General features: G+C 38.8%; 1 long non-coding RNA gene across 4 annotated transcripts; it reads right to left on the bottom strand.

Annotated features, from left to right (window-relative positions):
- Positions 1 to 11,800: 11,800 nt before the first annotated feature.
- On the bottom strand, positions 11,801 to 13,150 carry LOC149662716 (uncharacterized). Of its 4 annotated transcripts, none has more exons than XR_016368595.1 (4): positions 12,806 to 13,150; positions 12,376 to 12,685; positions 12,243 to 12,324; positions 11,801 to 12,180 (listed from the first exon to the last, which is right to left on the bottom strand). It is a non-coding gene; the product is annotated as an uncharacterized LOC149662716 (long non-coding RNA). The 4 variants fall into 4 exon arrangements; XR_016368596.1 differs by having other exon boundaries at positions 12,243 to 12,321; XR_016368593.1 differs by lacking the exon at positions 11,801 to 12,180 and having other exon boundaries at positions 12,201 to 12,324.
- Positions 13,151 to 13,921: the final 771 nt, after the last annotated feature.

The following is a 13,921-nucleotide window of genomic DNA, read 5'->3' as shown; positions in this document are numbered from 1 at the left end:
ATTTTCTGTGATATCAGGTAGACTATTACTACTGTCAGCTTCTGATGATAAGCTTGGCCCGAGCTTTTTATCTACTTCTGTGCCTGTTATCAATTGCACACTTGGCCTAACATAGACTGGTTTTTGTTTCCAAATGCGGTGTACAAATTCTCCGTCCAATACAGCATTAGCGTTTTCCAACTTCGGCGGTAAAACTGAACTTCCCACCGAGTTAAGGAGCTCTAGTCTAAAAATGTATAAAACGAAATGATAAACAAGGTGTCGCATTTTAATAATTTAGTATCGTTGTATTCCGAGGAAACCGATGTTTGAGCAGTGTTAGACCCTCTAGTATGCTTCTATTGGGTTTTAAGCTGCAAAGCTAATAGTAATTAAAACATGAAACAATAGGAGATCACAACCATTAGGTTCAGAGAAGAGAAAAAACTGTGTTTATTAACAAAGACTCAGAAAAGAATAATAATACATACACAAGTATTTATATATGTTTTACTGCTCGGTTACATAGATGGCTCTAGCATCTCAGTAAATTTTATAATGCGGGAAAGTTGAATGTTCCGACACTCCCCCTTTTTCCCGTATTTGGGCTATTGTCTTATGCCCATTTCATACGTGCAGAAATCCAGTTTACGACGTTCTACTGACTTCCTTAAAACGTCTGCTAACATATCTTCGGTCGCTATCCCTTGTACCGTAACATCTTGCCTTCTAATCGCTTCGCGAACAAAATGATGACGAACATCAATATGTTTGGTTCGCGCATGATATACGCTGTTCTTCGCGAGATCCACCGACCCTTTGTTGTCGCACAAAATTGGCGTGGAGGCTTTAGCGCGTTGAACTTGCAGTTCGATGAGAAAGCGACGAATCCAGATTCCTTCGGTACATGCCGCTGTTAGTGCCATGTACTCAGCTTCAGTCGTAGACAACGCTACCGTCGGCTGTTTCTTTGAGTTTCAGGCAATTGCTCCGTTGGATAAGGTAAAGACGTAGCCAGTAAATGACCTTCTATCGTTAATGCAATTGGCATAGTCTGCATCCGCATATCCCATGAGTTTAACATCGTCAGATTTCGAAAACGTTAACTTATAAGCCGTTGTACCTCGCAGGTAGCGCATTAGTCGTTTCGCAGCTACCCAGTGGGGTTTTCCTGGATTCGAACAATACTGACTCAAAACTCCAACAGCATGAGCTATATCTGGTCGAGTAGCCAATGCTGCGTAAAGCATCTTCCCAATGACTGATTGGTATGGACATTTTTCCATATCCTCTTTTTCGGACTCTGTCGTCGGCTCCATGAGTTTGGATAGCGGTGCGTTTTTATCTAGAGGCGTTGTGACTGGCTTGCTGTCATGCATATGAAAAGTTCTAAGTAGATCTTCTACATACATTGACTGATCCATAGTGATGGTTCCTTTGGCTCTGTCACGAATAATGCGAATGCCAAGTAGGTAATGCGCTTCTCCAAGGTCTGTCATTTCGAAATTTTTTCGCAGTTCAGACTGCAGCCATGACCTGCTTTCTTTGTTACTTGAGAATATCAATAGATCTTCCACATATACCGCCACTATGAGCACGTCATTTTCGTTCAGACGATAGTAAACGCAACAATCAGAGGTGGCGCATGTTAATCCAATGCCTCGTAGCATACCATCTAATTTTGCATACCATGATCTTCCAGCATGTTTCAATCCATACAGGGCCTTCTGTAGTTTACAAACGAGGACGTTTCCGTTCGTGTCTTTCATTTCAAAACCCTTTGGTTGTTTCATGAAGATCTCTTCTTGGATGCCACCGTTTAAATAAGCTGTAACTACATCCATTTGATGCACGTCCCAATCGGAGTGTGCTGCCAATGCGAGTAGTACACGTAGTGTGGTGTATTTGACTACTGGCGCAAAGGTTTCTGCGTAGTCTATTCCATCTCTTTGGAAGCAGCCTTGAACCACTAGTCTAGCCTTATAGCGTTCTATGGATCCCTCGCCGTTTCGCTTGATTTTAAAGACCCATTTATTTCCTATCGGCGTACAACTGTCTGTGCGTTCCACGAGTGTAAAGGTGCCATTTTTCACAATGGAATCGTACTCTTGTTGCATGGCTTTCTTCCATTTCAAAGCATCTACGCTTCGCAACGCTTCTTCGTACGAACGCGGCTCATTTGTACAACCTTCGTTTTCTTCATTAGCTAGTACAGAAACAATTGGACTTTCTTCGTAGTCATCTGATTCCTTGAGGATGGGGACTTGCTGTTTGGCAAGCTCCACATATTCGTCTTGTCCATAGCGAACCGGGGGGTGCCGGTTGCGTACAGGATATCTTGGCTCTTGATCTTCAATGATGTTAACTTGGTCGCGATCAATTTCTTCTTCTGGTCGATTGATGACTTCTTCCAGTGCACCCGCTTCAGGGTCGTACACGACCTGTCTTTCAACTGCCGGTTGCGGCTCGGGAAGGGCCGCTGCAATGACTTCTGTTGAGGCAGTTGGAAACGGTGTAACGTCAACGAGAAACGGTTCGGTGTCTTCTTTGGCGTCATTTGATCTTGCCATTTGACCTTCAATAAATGTGACATCTCTGGAAACAGTTAGCTCGTAGGTTTTTGGATTGATTAAGCGGTATCCCTTTTGGGTGGAACTGTATCCAATGAACATTAGTTCTATTGCTTTCTGATCCCATTTCGTACGCTTTTCTTTTGGAATGTGTGCAAACGCCTTGCAACCAAAAACCTTTAGATTCTTCAAGTTTGGCCTTTCGCCACTCCATACTTCTAATGGCGTTTTGTCCTTGACGGCTACGGTCGGTGACCTGTTCTTCAGGTAACACGCCGTACTGACTGCCTCGGCTCAAAATCGTTTTGGCAGATTGGCGTCAGCCAGCATTGCTCGCGCTCTTTCAACCAACGTACGATTCGTTCGTTCGGCTACTCCGTTCTACTCGGGACAATATGGTACCGTAGTTTGATGTGTAATACCATGTTCTTGAAGGAAATGGTTCATCCTCGTATTCACGTACTCGGTTCCGTTGTCCGTTCTTAAACGTTTGACATCTTTCCCCGTCTCTTTTTCAACTTGTACCTTGAATGCTTTGAAAACCTCAAGTACCTCGCTTTTCGCTTTCAGAAAATAGACGAAAGTCATTCGTGATACGTCATCAATGATGCAGAACATGTATCTGGCCCCACCGATCGAATTTTCCGTCATGGGTCCACATAAATCTGAGTGTAGTAGCTCTAGCATATTTTGGGCCCGCTGCACTTTCTTCTTTGGAAATGCAGTCCTATGCTGTTTCCCCATGATACGCAAATCGTTTGATCAGGAATTAATGGGCAATCCATGCCATCTACCATCCCTCTTAGGCGACGCATTCCTCCAATGCTTAAGTGTCCTAAGCGTTGATGCCAAATTGTGAACGTTAACGTATCGGACGTGTGGTAGATCTTCTCCCAGGCAACGTCTAGCCTATAAAGACCATTATCTTCTACGGCATAGGCAAGTACTTGTCCAGTTTGTTTACATTTGATTCTAATCTTTTCATCAAATTCGACGACTAGACCATCTTCCAGAAGCTTAGAGACTGATATTAAATTCTCACGTAAGTTCGGAACGACCAAAACCTTGCTCAGGCGCAGAGTGGTCACTTGACCCCTGACTTTTACTGGTAGCGTGACGTTTCCAATGCCGCTGGATTGTAACGTTCCTCCTCCGGTCTGGATTCTTTTTGAGGTGTAATGTTGATAATCCTCAACCCATACTGCCTGCGCTGTCATATGTGATGTAGCGCCTGAGTCGATCAGCCAGTTGCCCTTCCCTTTTGCTGTACCATCTTCATAATAGATGTACGCCCTTTCCGACATTTCCTTCTTCTTGTGGTCACCCTTTTCTTTTGTTACATCCTTATCCTTGGACCAACAATCCACAGCTTTATGGCCTATTTTCTGGCATTTGTTGCATTTCCCTTTGAAACGTTTCTTCTTAGAGCTAGAGTTAACATTACCCGTGGAAATATGCGCTGACTCAATCGGCTTTGGCGCTGACTTATCTGCTTCTTGCAACAATTTCGTTACCACTAAATCAGTTGTGACAGTTTGTCCACAATTTTCTAGTGCCATAACTAATGGATTATACATTTCTGGTAAGCTGGCTAGGATAATACCCGCTAAAATCTCATCTTCGATATTAGTAGAAATCGCCTTTAGTTGTAATGCGAGGGTTTTCTTTTTATTTAGGTAATCAGTCATACCCTTGCAATCTTCAAATCGAACGTTGATTAATTCTGCGATGAGGGTTGCCTTGCGTGCAAATCCCTTGTCTTCGAAGCGTTTCTTTAGTATATCCCATGACGCCTTGCCATTCTTTGTTGCTAGGTCTCGAATTTCTGTGTAAATATGAGGCTGAACGCCAAGACCAATTGTCGAGTACGCTTTCTTTGCCTTCACCGCATCATCTGCTTCCGTTTTTGTTCCATCAACAAAATCCCATAGATCCTTTTCAGTGAGGTATAGTTCCATAGCGAATTTCCATTCATTGTAGTTGGATTTCCCTTCTAATTTCTCAAAATTCATACCTCACGAACTCATTCCAGCCATTGATCCACTTAGGCCTTTGCTTTGGTGTATACGTATAACTTTATACGGATGGCATGAAGCAAACCTAACTAATTTTATTAACTATCTAAGATAACTATTAATTACGCAGTGGAATCATAACTGGGCCCATAACCTATTGGGTTTTAAGCTGCAAAGCTAATAGTAATTAAAACATGAAACAATAGGAGATCACAACCATTAGGTTCAGAGAAGAGAAAAAACTGTGTTTATTAACAAAGACTCAGAAAAGAATAATAATACATACACAAGTATTTATATATGTTTTACTGCTCGGTTACATAGATGGCTCTAGCATCTCAGTAAATTTTATAATGCGGGAAAGTTGAATGTTCCAACAGCTTCTTTTTATCATATTAATTATTTATCTTGTCATCATTACCTATACTGTATTTTCCGTATTATTGAATTGGTAAATATTAAATGACACTCACTATGTATATATATATATATATATATTTTCTTAAAATGGAAGTATATTTTTCTTCTTAAAATTGAAACATATTGCCTTAAAATGGAAATATATTGGCTTAAATTGGAAATATATTTTTAAAATGGAAATATATTGCCTTAAAATGGAAATATATTGCCTTAAAATGGAAATATATTGCCTTAAAATGGAAATATATTGCCTTAAAATGGAAATATATTTTTTAAAATGGAAATATATATTAAAAGGTTGAATTACGTCCTGTTCGGCGCCCCATATTTAATGCAAGTTTTTTCATTTTAACCAGGGTTGAGAATGAAGTAGGAGAAAAATCGGCCGACCTTTCAAGGCCGAACTAACTAGCGTAGACTGTACTCGTTTTCCCTATCACCATTATCAAAGTGTACATAGTTCGTATTTTCTTCTAGACTTTGGGGACCAAGAAAACTAGAAAAGGAATTTTCTTTTTTTGGCGCTACCAGGCCTTCATCCTCCAATTTCTAGGGATTCAGTTTCAATAGTACTCTATTGATTTGAAAAGGTAGGGCTCTTATTTAACCAGTAACGTCCCCCCCCCGCTTCAAACGTCCGTTTTTAACCAAGGGCACCGACAACTAAATAATAAGACTGGTTTTTAGGATAATAAAATTTGCAAAGGAGCTATAAAAAGATTTAAAATTTTCGATGATTAATGATTTTAAATTGGTCGGACGTCCTTATTTAAAATTATTCTTAAAATCTCAACCTAATTTTAATTTTAAAATCACTCGGGATTATTTCCCGAATGTTAAACCATGCAGACTGGTTAGTAGAAGAATCGATAAAAAAAAATCACTTGATTTTGTACTTCACCCTCCCTATAAAGGTTAAGCAGGAAAAGGTACAGCGTATACACCGATTAATTTTCCTTATCCATTGATTATTAGCCACGAAACCAAAAGTTATCACGACCTTTGATTTTAACGCCAACATGCTAAAATTGCGTGCTTCACTTTTTCCCATTGCCGAATCACGCATAACTAACACTCTACCATTTCATTTCATTTTAAAACTTGTGTTCTTGAGAGTAGAAAGTTCAAAAAAATGGGAGACTTCCCAATTCCAATGAAATCGGGTTCAGCCGACCCGTTTTCTAATTGTTGTTCGTGTCGGTCCGTGTGTACTCGAGCCCATGGGCGCCTAGGGTATCCATGCAAGGCAAATGGTGTCGAGTTTACCGATCGATGTAACTGCGGGGTTGTGGGGAAAAAGGTGCTAGTCTGCAAAAACCAGCAAATTCCTAGCACTTCCCGCCCCACAGACCCCCAAATAATTGTGGGAAGAGCAGGGGAGCCAACTCCGGACCTCATCGAAGAATTTGAAAGAGGTAGCTAGGATTCGCATTCCCAAGATGAGGATCCCAACGAAGATACATCCTCAGAAGAACTTTCCGAGCTGGAGGTTAGGTTTTGACTTAATAAAATTAATATAAAATAAGGCCAGTTTGACGGTCCGGAACATTTAGTGTTGCGACCGCCGCATCAAGCGTGGCATAGCGTGAAATTAGCCTGTCATTCTTTGTTAATTGGCCAGATTTCTTTAAAGACCATTTTAAAATAATTTTATAAAGCATTCGAGGGTAAATATTGCATGCACGCATGATTTGAATAACAGCCCAATTTTTTAGTTTTCATATGATGTAAAGGACAAAATATAAATTTTATAGCCCACCCCTGCTCTTAAGAAACGTTGTAGGAGTCGCGGTGCCCGGGCAAGATGCGAACCAGACTCCGTGCGCCAACCGGCTCAAAAAAGGCTGCGACAAGCCCAAGTGTATATATATATTTAATTAAATTCAATGGTAAACGACATTTTTTGTAGGATGTTATGGACGGTCTAGATATCACCACTAAAGATAGACTTCTCCGAAGATTCGCCCGGTTGATTCCGGAATCGCAAGCCATTTTAGGAGAAAGTAAGACATTTTCTAATTGTCTAACAACAGAGACTTTCCGTGTCTCTTTCCATAGACATTTATAGCTGTGTTTTTAATTGGACTTCAGTAGTCCTACTTTCTATGCTATATAAGATTCTGACTGAACACGACTATGAATACGGTCTCTGCACGAAAACAATGGGATAAGAAGTAGGGGTCTAAAGCTGGTTTACGGGTTAGTGAATATGGCGTTGAAAGGACATACTCCTGTAAACAGCAAGGGGACAAGAAAGGGGGAATGAAATGACGTCACAGGCGAGGAGCCTATACTTTAAATGAAGAGGATAGAAAGAAGAGAAGTAGAAGCTAACGGCTTTGACAAGGCATTTTTAGAGTTCTCGCTTTTCGTTTTTAATTTTACACAGAATTATAGAATTATATTTATGGTAAAGTCCAAGCGTCTGGCATTTCCCGGACGCGCGCACGATTTGGAGAGAGAGAGAAGCTAAAGGTAAATTTAAGGAGTGGAAGACAGGGTTCAACTTGGAGAGATAGAGAGAGGCGAATGCGATGGCGCGCTGAATGAACAGAAGTTAGAGAAGGAAATTTAAAATTCCCCGGTTACTATATTTCAACCAATGTGAGGGCAGTGAAAGATACGCCCGCATGCTGCAAAATGCACAAAGCGAGAACTCTCGACCTCAGCCTTCTACCCCTCTACATTATACCCTCCTTGCTTTGAATAAGCTTCCCGAACCAAGGGTAAACGCTCATTGACCAAACCTAAGTATCACGCACACACTTCTACTCAAATCAGTTTCAAACTTCTATGTTTCTTTCATGCAATTTTAGTTGCAAAGCCTAAAATATGAACGGTTGATAATATTCAATGTTTTAATGAAATAGTTTTACGTGAAAACGACCACCCTGGATTCGGAGACGCACCACAAACAGACGCACAAACAAGCGATAGATTGGGGGAATGTCCTCCTCTTCCTCACCCCCTGCGCAGGGAGCAACTGTTCTGCCTATGCGGACACTGTATGCCTATGCCAACAGTGCTTGAGAATGTGTGCTGTCGTGCCATCCAAGGCACTATTCAATGCGAAACCCTGAGAGACCTGGTATTGCAAGGTGACATCACCCAAACTTTGCACTCCCGCTATTCTGATACTTTGAACTGTTATAAGAAGCTTAGGGAGCTGGGGTATAAAGTAATTGAAATGTGGGAATGCGTATTCTACAAATTAAGGTAGCAAGAGCCAGAAATTAATACTTTCTTTCTTCCATCCATGTCCAAATCGATGCGTGGCAACCACTTAATCCCCGTAACGCATTTTTTGGAGGCGTACTTCTTTCATCACAAGGTTAAGCCGGGAGAGGAGATAAAAGAGATAGGCGGAACTTGTGAGACAATAACTTCTGCTCAGCAAGGTTCAGGATTAAAGATAAAGAGACGTAAACTTAAACGCCTATCAGTTTATTGCCGCCAGTCAAAGCAGACACCACGCGATATATTTAGATCCTGAAAAAATCATGATTTCTCTCCATGCTCTTAAGAGTGAACTGGACATTTTTGCCCCCGTGCCTATTCAAACTAGTGTCGAACATTCTTAATGTGTATGGGCCAAACCTTTGGCCGCCATTAGTGTAACCTCTACCCTTAAATACCACATCTCTGGTAATGGAGATAGCTACAACAATGTAACCCACACCATGCATTACAACAAAGTCAAAATCACCGAAGAAGATGGAAGTAATCTTCAGGATTCCGCCAAGGCAGCTTTCAAGAACAACGCTATCCTTGCATTGTAGAGAACCTGCGATGTTTTCTTGAACAATACCCGAGTTGCTCCATCCGCTCAAAACTGCTCGTACACTTCATTTATCAAAACTGTCTCAAATTACGGACCCACGGCCAAAAAGGACGAAGCCGGAAAGTTCGACGACCTTTCAAATAAAGGTATCATCACCCAAAAGGCTAAAACTGCTAAATCGGCCGTGATCGAATTTTTTACACCCGTGTTTAGTGACGTGTTTCATATTGCCGAATAACATCAGTAATTAAAGCGCAACCGAAACACGGAGTCGCGATGAAGCACTTTCAAATGACTCAGGAACGAAGATGGAACGTCGAAAGCTTCGAGGATGCGAAAATGATAGGCATGATCCACAGGATCGAAAGCCTTTTCAAAGTCGATGTTGACAATGGCCAGGGGTTCATTGGAAGTGTTCGCGGTAGGAAGAAGGTCAGGTAGCGTTGATGTGGTTTGATGAATCGTACGACCGGGAATACCGTTCGAATGTGATTCATGTATAACCGAGGGAGCGACAGTCTTAAGCCGTATCGCGAGACATTTACCAATGTGATTCATGTATAACCGAGGGAGCGACAGTCTTAAGCCGTATCGCGAGACATTTACCATATAATTTGTAGTCTGTATCAGTAACTGAGAGCGGTCTCCAATTACGTGTATCAAATAGATCGCCAGATTTTTCCAGAAGAGACATCACCGACTTCGAAAACCTGTGGTTAAAATGTGTATAGCATTGCAAGTGAGTAAAAATAGACCTCTGTAAAAAGTATGAAGAGTGGTTGAGACCCCAAAACATACCACTTTTGAAACAATTATGAGCGACCAAGAAGCGATGGATCTTTCCTCAAAAAAGGAAGAAATACTTTTTTTTAGAGGAGACCTAAAAAATATTTCTCTCTAGCTACGTACTAGGGATGCACCGATATATCGGCCGATTTATCGGCCTATCTTTTTCATATCGGTATCGGCCAATATCGGCTTGGTGTAAACCGATATTTTCGGGAAAAATTTGACAAGTTATAAGGTACTCAATGAATACTAATTGAAACATATCACACAAATTTATTCCCACAATTTAACATTTCCCTTTAAACATGCAAGGTTTACCACAATCTCTGTTATATGCCGCTGTTTACGACCATGAGAAAGTAATTTCCCTAGTTTCCCATACCTCCCGCAATCAATCGAAGTCAAGCGACACTGACGCTTTCTAATGTGTTTGGTGTCACTAATGTACACTTTGAACTTTTCACCTGTGGTCCCTAAGTTAGCTTAAAACGCTACTTCATGTTGAACAAGGAAAGGCTAAAATATGTATCGATACCACATTAAACGAAAACGATGTGACACATGTCTCTAATAAAACAAAGTAAAAACGTAAATGGTCCAAAATAATGCTGATTCTACTCTTGAAAACGATGTTCATGGAGAAATATTATTTTTTTTATTGGCCGATATATCGGCTGTACCCATATCGGTGCATCCCTACCCCCAACGGCAGGTATCAAATCCCAGATACACCCGGCCCCCAACTTGAAATGGGTGTCAATATGGACTTGAAATGGGTGTCAATATGGACTTGAAATGGGTGTCAATATGGACTTGAAATGGGTGTCAATATGGACTTGAAATGGGTGTCAATATGGACTTGAAATGGGTGTCAATATGGACTTGAAATGGGTGTCAATATGGACTTGAAATGGGTGTCAATATGGACTTGAAATGGGTGTCAATATGGACTTGAAATGGGGGTAAATATGGACTTGAAATGGGGGTAAATATGGACTTGAAATGGGGGTAAATATGGACTTGAAATGGGGGTAAATATGGACTTGAAATGGGTGTCAATATCGACTTGAAATGGGTGTCAATATCGACTTGAAATGGGTGTCAATATCGACTTGAAATGGGTGTAAATATGGACTTGAAATGGGTGTAAATATGGACTTGAAATGGGTGTAAATATGGACTTGAAATGGGTGTAAATATCGACTTGAAATGGGTGTAAATATCGACTTGAAATGGGTGTAAATATCGACTTGAAATGGGTGTAAATATCGACTTGAAATGGGTGTAAATATCGACTTGAAATGGGTGTAAATATCGACTTGAAATGGGTGTAAATATCGACTTGAAATGGGTGTAAATATCGACTTGAAATGGGTGTAAATATCGACTTGAAATGGGTGTAAATATCGACTTGAAATGGGTGTAAATATGGATTTGAAATGGGGGTAAATATGGATTTGAAATGGGTGTAAATATCAACTTGAATCCTCATTTAATTGTAAAGATTAAAATGGAAAATTGAGACTGGGTGAAAGATAAATTTAGTTTTAATTTTAATTAAATAAGGTATCCATGAATTGAACCAAAAAAATCGTGTTTTGGGTTAATTTCACCTTAATTTTATTTAAGTTTAAAGGTTTATCTCGATTAAGTTTAATTTAATTTAAAGGTATATCTCGATTAAGTTTAATTTAATTTAAAGGTATATCTCGATTAAGTTTAATTTAATTTAAAGGTATATCTCGATTAAGTTTAATTTAATTTAAAGGTATATCTCGATTAAGTTTAATTTAATTTAAAGGTATATCTCGATTATGTTTAATTTAATTTAAAGGTATATCTCGATTAACTTTAATTTAATTTAAAGGTATATCTCGATTAACTTTAATTTAATTTAAAGGTATATCTCGATTAACTTTAATTTAATTTAAAGGTATATCTCGATTAAGTTTAATTTAATTTAAAGGTATATCTCGATTAAGTTTAATTTAAAGGTATATCTCGATTAAGTTTAATTTAAAGGTATATCTCGATTAAGTTTAATTTAAAGGTATATCTCGATTAAGTTTAATTTAAAGGTATTTCTCGATTAAGTTTAATTTGAAGGTATATCTCGATTAAGTTTAATTTGAAGGTATATCTCGATTAAGTTTAATTTAAAGGTTTAATCTTGATTAAGTTTAATTTAAAGGTTTTAGGCTTAATTGAGTTGAAATTAATGATGGATTTTGGTTTGGCAATATTGATTTAGCTTATAAATTGAGCTTGTTTAGATGAGTTTTTAATTAGTTCCAACACAGCCCCGTGATAAATTTGCGGTAACGTGAAGATTAACAATAAAATATGTTGTACCGGGGAGCCCGTTACAACGGATCACTACAAAGGTTACAATGTTAATGAATGCTGTGATTCCAGAGTTTCGCTTAAATACCAGTAATTAAATCAAATACCTAAACAATTCATAGCAATTCTGACATATAAACAAACGGCAATGAGGACTGTGGAAATAGCGAACGTAACCCTCTGTTTACGTTGAAAAGATCTCCACACGTAATTTATTTGACTAATTAAATTACGTAAAGACAATGTTCTCCTGGATTAACCAGCACCACTGTTACTTATATTTCTGAATTAAACAATCCACTCTTGGTAACAAATAATTTATAAAACGAAATATCATATACGGACTGTTGCAACAGGAAAAAATTGTTTTAACGAATCATGTCGTCCTCTACATTGGTTGAGTTTCAGGAATTATACCACACACCTTCTGAATTAGTAGCATTTTTGTGAGATTAACAAATACTAAAACCCTGTATACCTCAAAGGAATGTTGAATTAACTGCTATAGAAACAGTTATTGTAACGGTTGCGGAGCTTCTGAAATTTTAATAATACTTCTAAAATAAAATAAAGATAAGTCCTTCAAGTAGCAGCTCTTTTTCTACAACATACTGTTACTATCCTAAAGAGTAAAGATCAAGAAGCATCACTATTATTAAAATTATCCAAGTCTGTAAACCAAAAACGTTGCAACATAACCTTCAGCTTAAAAACGTGACAAGAGCGTAAGCCAAACTAGACGACACTGGAGGCTCGGAAGCTGGGTAAGTGTAACTGGGTTCTCCCGACTCCCGAGTCCCGATTCCGAGAATCAAGAATATATACAAATACAATACATTAGAAACCTAAGCCTTGGTCTTAAAGAACATCCAAAAACCAATATCTTATAATATAATGAAATCAATTACCTTTAGTTTTATACCTGGATTGCTTTATTAAACAAAATTTCGACCTGATAGCAAAGTGTTTCTTAGCAAGAGTGTTACAGAAAATTTATAAAATGAAATAAATATTTTAAGCCGGTAAAATACTAAACAAGCGTCGACTGCTCAAAAACAAGTTCAACCATGGAGCCTGTATCTTTTTAAGATTCAGGCTCCATGGTTCAACTTCCACAGAATGAAAAAAACTGAAAATGTCAACTTAACTTGTTATTAGGCACAAAGCTAGGCCCTCCCTTGTTCTCAATATGCTTGATAATTGAAGAAATGGGTATCAGCGCGCTAACAGGTTAACCTGACGTTTAACTCAAGAGCTGTACTTCCGTAATTAACTAAAATTAACATACTTAGACTTAATTGTTTCTGATAAGACTAGCGGATCGCACACCCTGAATACTTAATTGTTAAATTAAGAGTATTCCGAAAAGTAACTTCGCTCTAGTTTTTCGGTTAGAGGTGGCTAAATATCACGAAAAACCCCATGTTAATCTCCATAGGAAAATTGGCAAAAGCATGTGAATTTTGCTTTAACGTTACAAAAGAGTATCAAGTCATATCTACAAGGGCCTACCGGCCCTGTAGAATATTTCGTCCCGATCTTCGAGGATGCCCATTTCCGCTCAAGTTTGGAGAATCATAGCTCAATTCCACACACTTTTATGGCACATTTCCGCGCACTTTTTACATTGAAATTTTATTCCACATTTTTTTACCATAGCCCATTTCCGCTCAATTTTTAAAGACTATTTCTACCAAGTTTTTAAATTTAATTTTTAGTCTCACTTTATTTTTTAGAATTCTTTTAAATGTGATACCTTATCACTAATAAGTGTTGGCAGTTTGATTTTAATGGATTTCGAAATAGTTGTCAATAATAGGGGAGGTGATTCCCTTGTTTTAGAAAATTTCAAATATAGAAAAGTACGCGAAATCAAGAAAACAGGCCATATTGTTTGGCGATGTTATATCAAAACGTGTTACGCCACCATTAAAACGGATGCGACTAAAAGCATAATAGTGTCTAAAAACGAAGTTGACCACAACCACGAATGCTTTACTAAGCATGATTTGCAACGACCAGAA

The sequence above is a fragment of the Phalangium opilio genome, unplaced genomic scaffold (genome assembly GCF_054372755.1).
Source record: "Phalangium opilio isolate 3A_F unplaced genomic scaffold, DU_Popi_V2 ptg000063l_1, whole genome shotgun sequence".
In the NCBI taxonomy this organism is placed as follows: domain Eukaryota; kingdom Metazoa; phylum Arthropoda; class Arachnida; order Opiliones; family Phalangiidae; genus Phalangium; species Phalangium opilio.
This window is presented reverse-complemented; position numbering and strand designations above follow the sequence as displayed.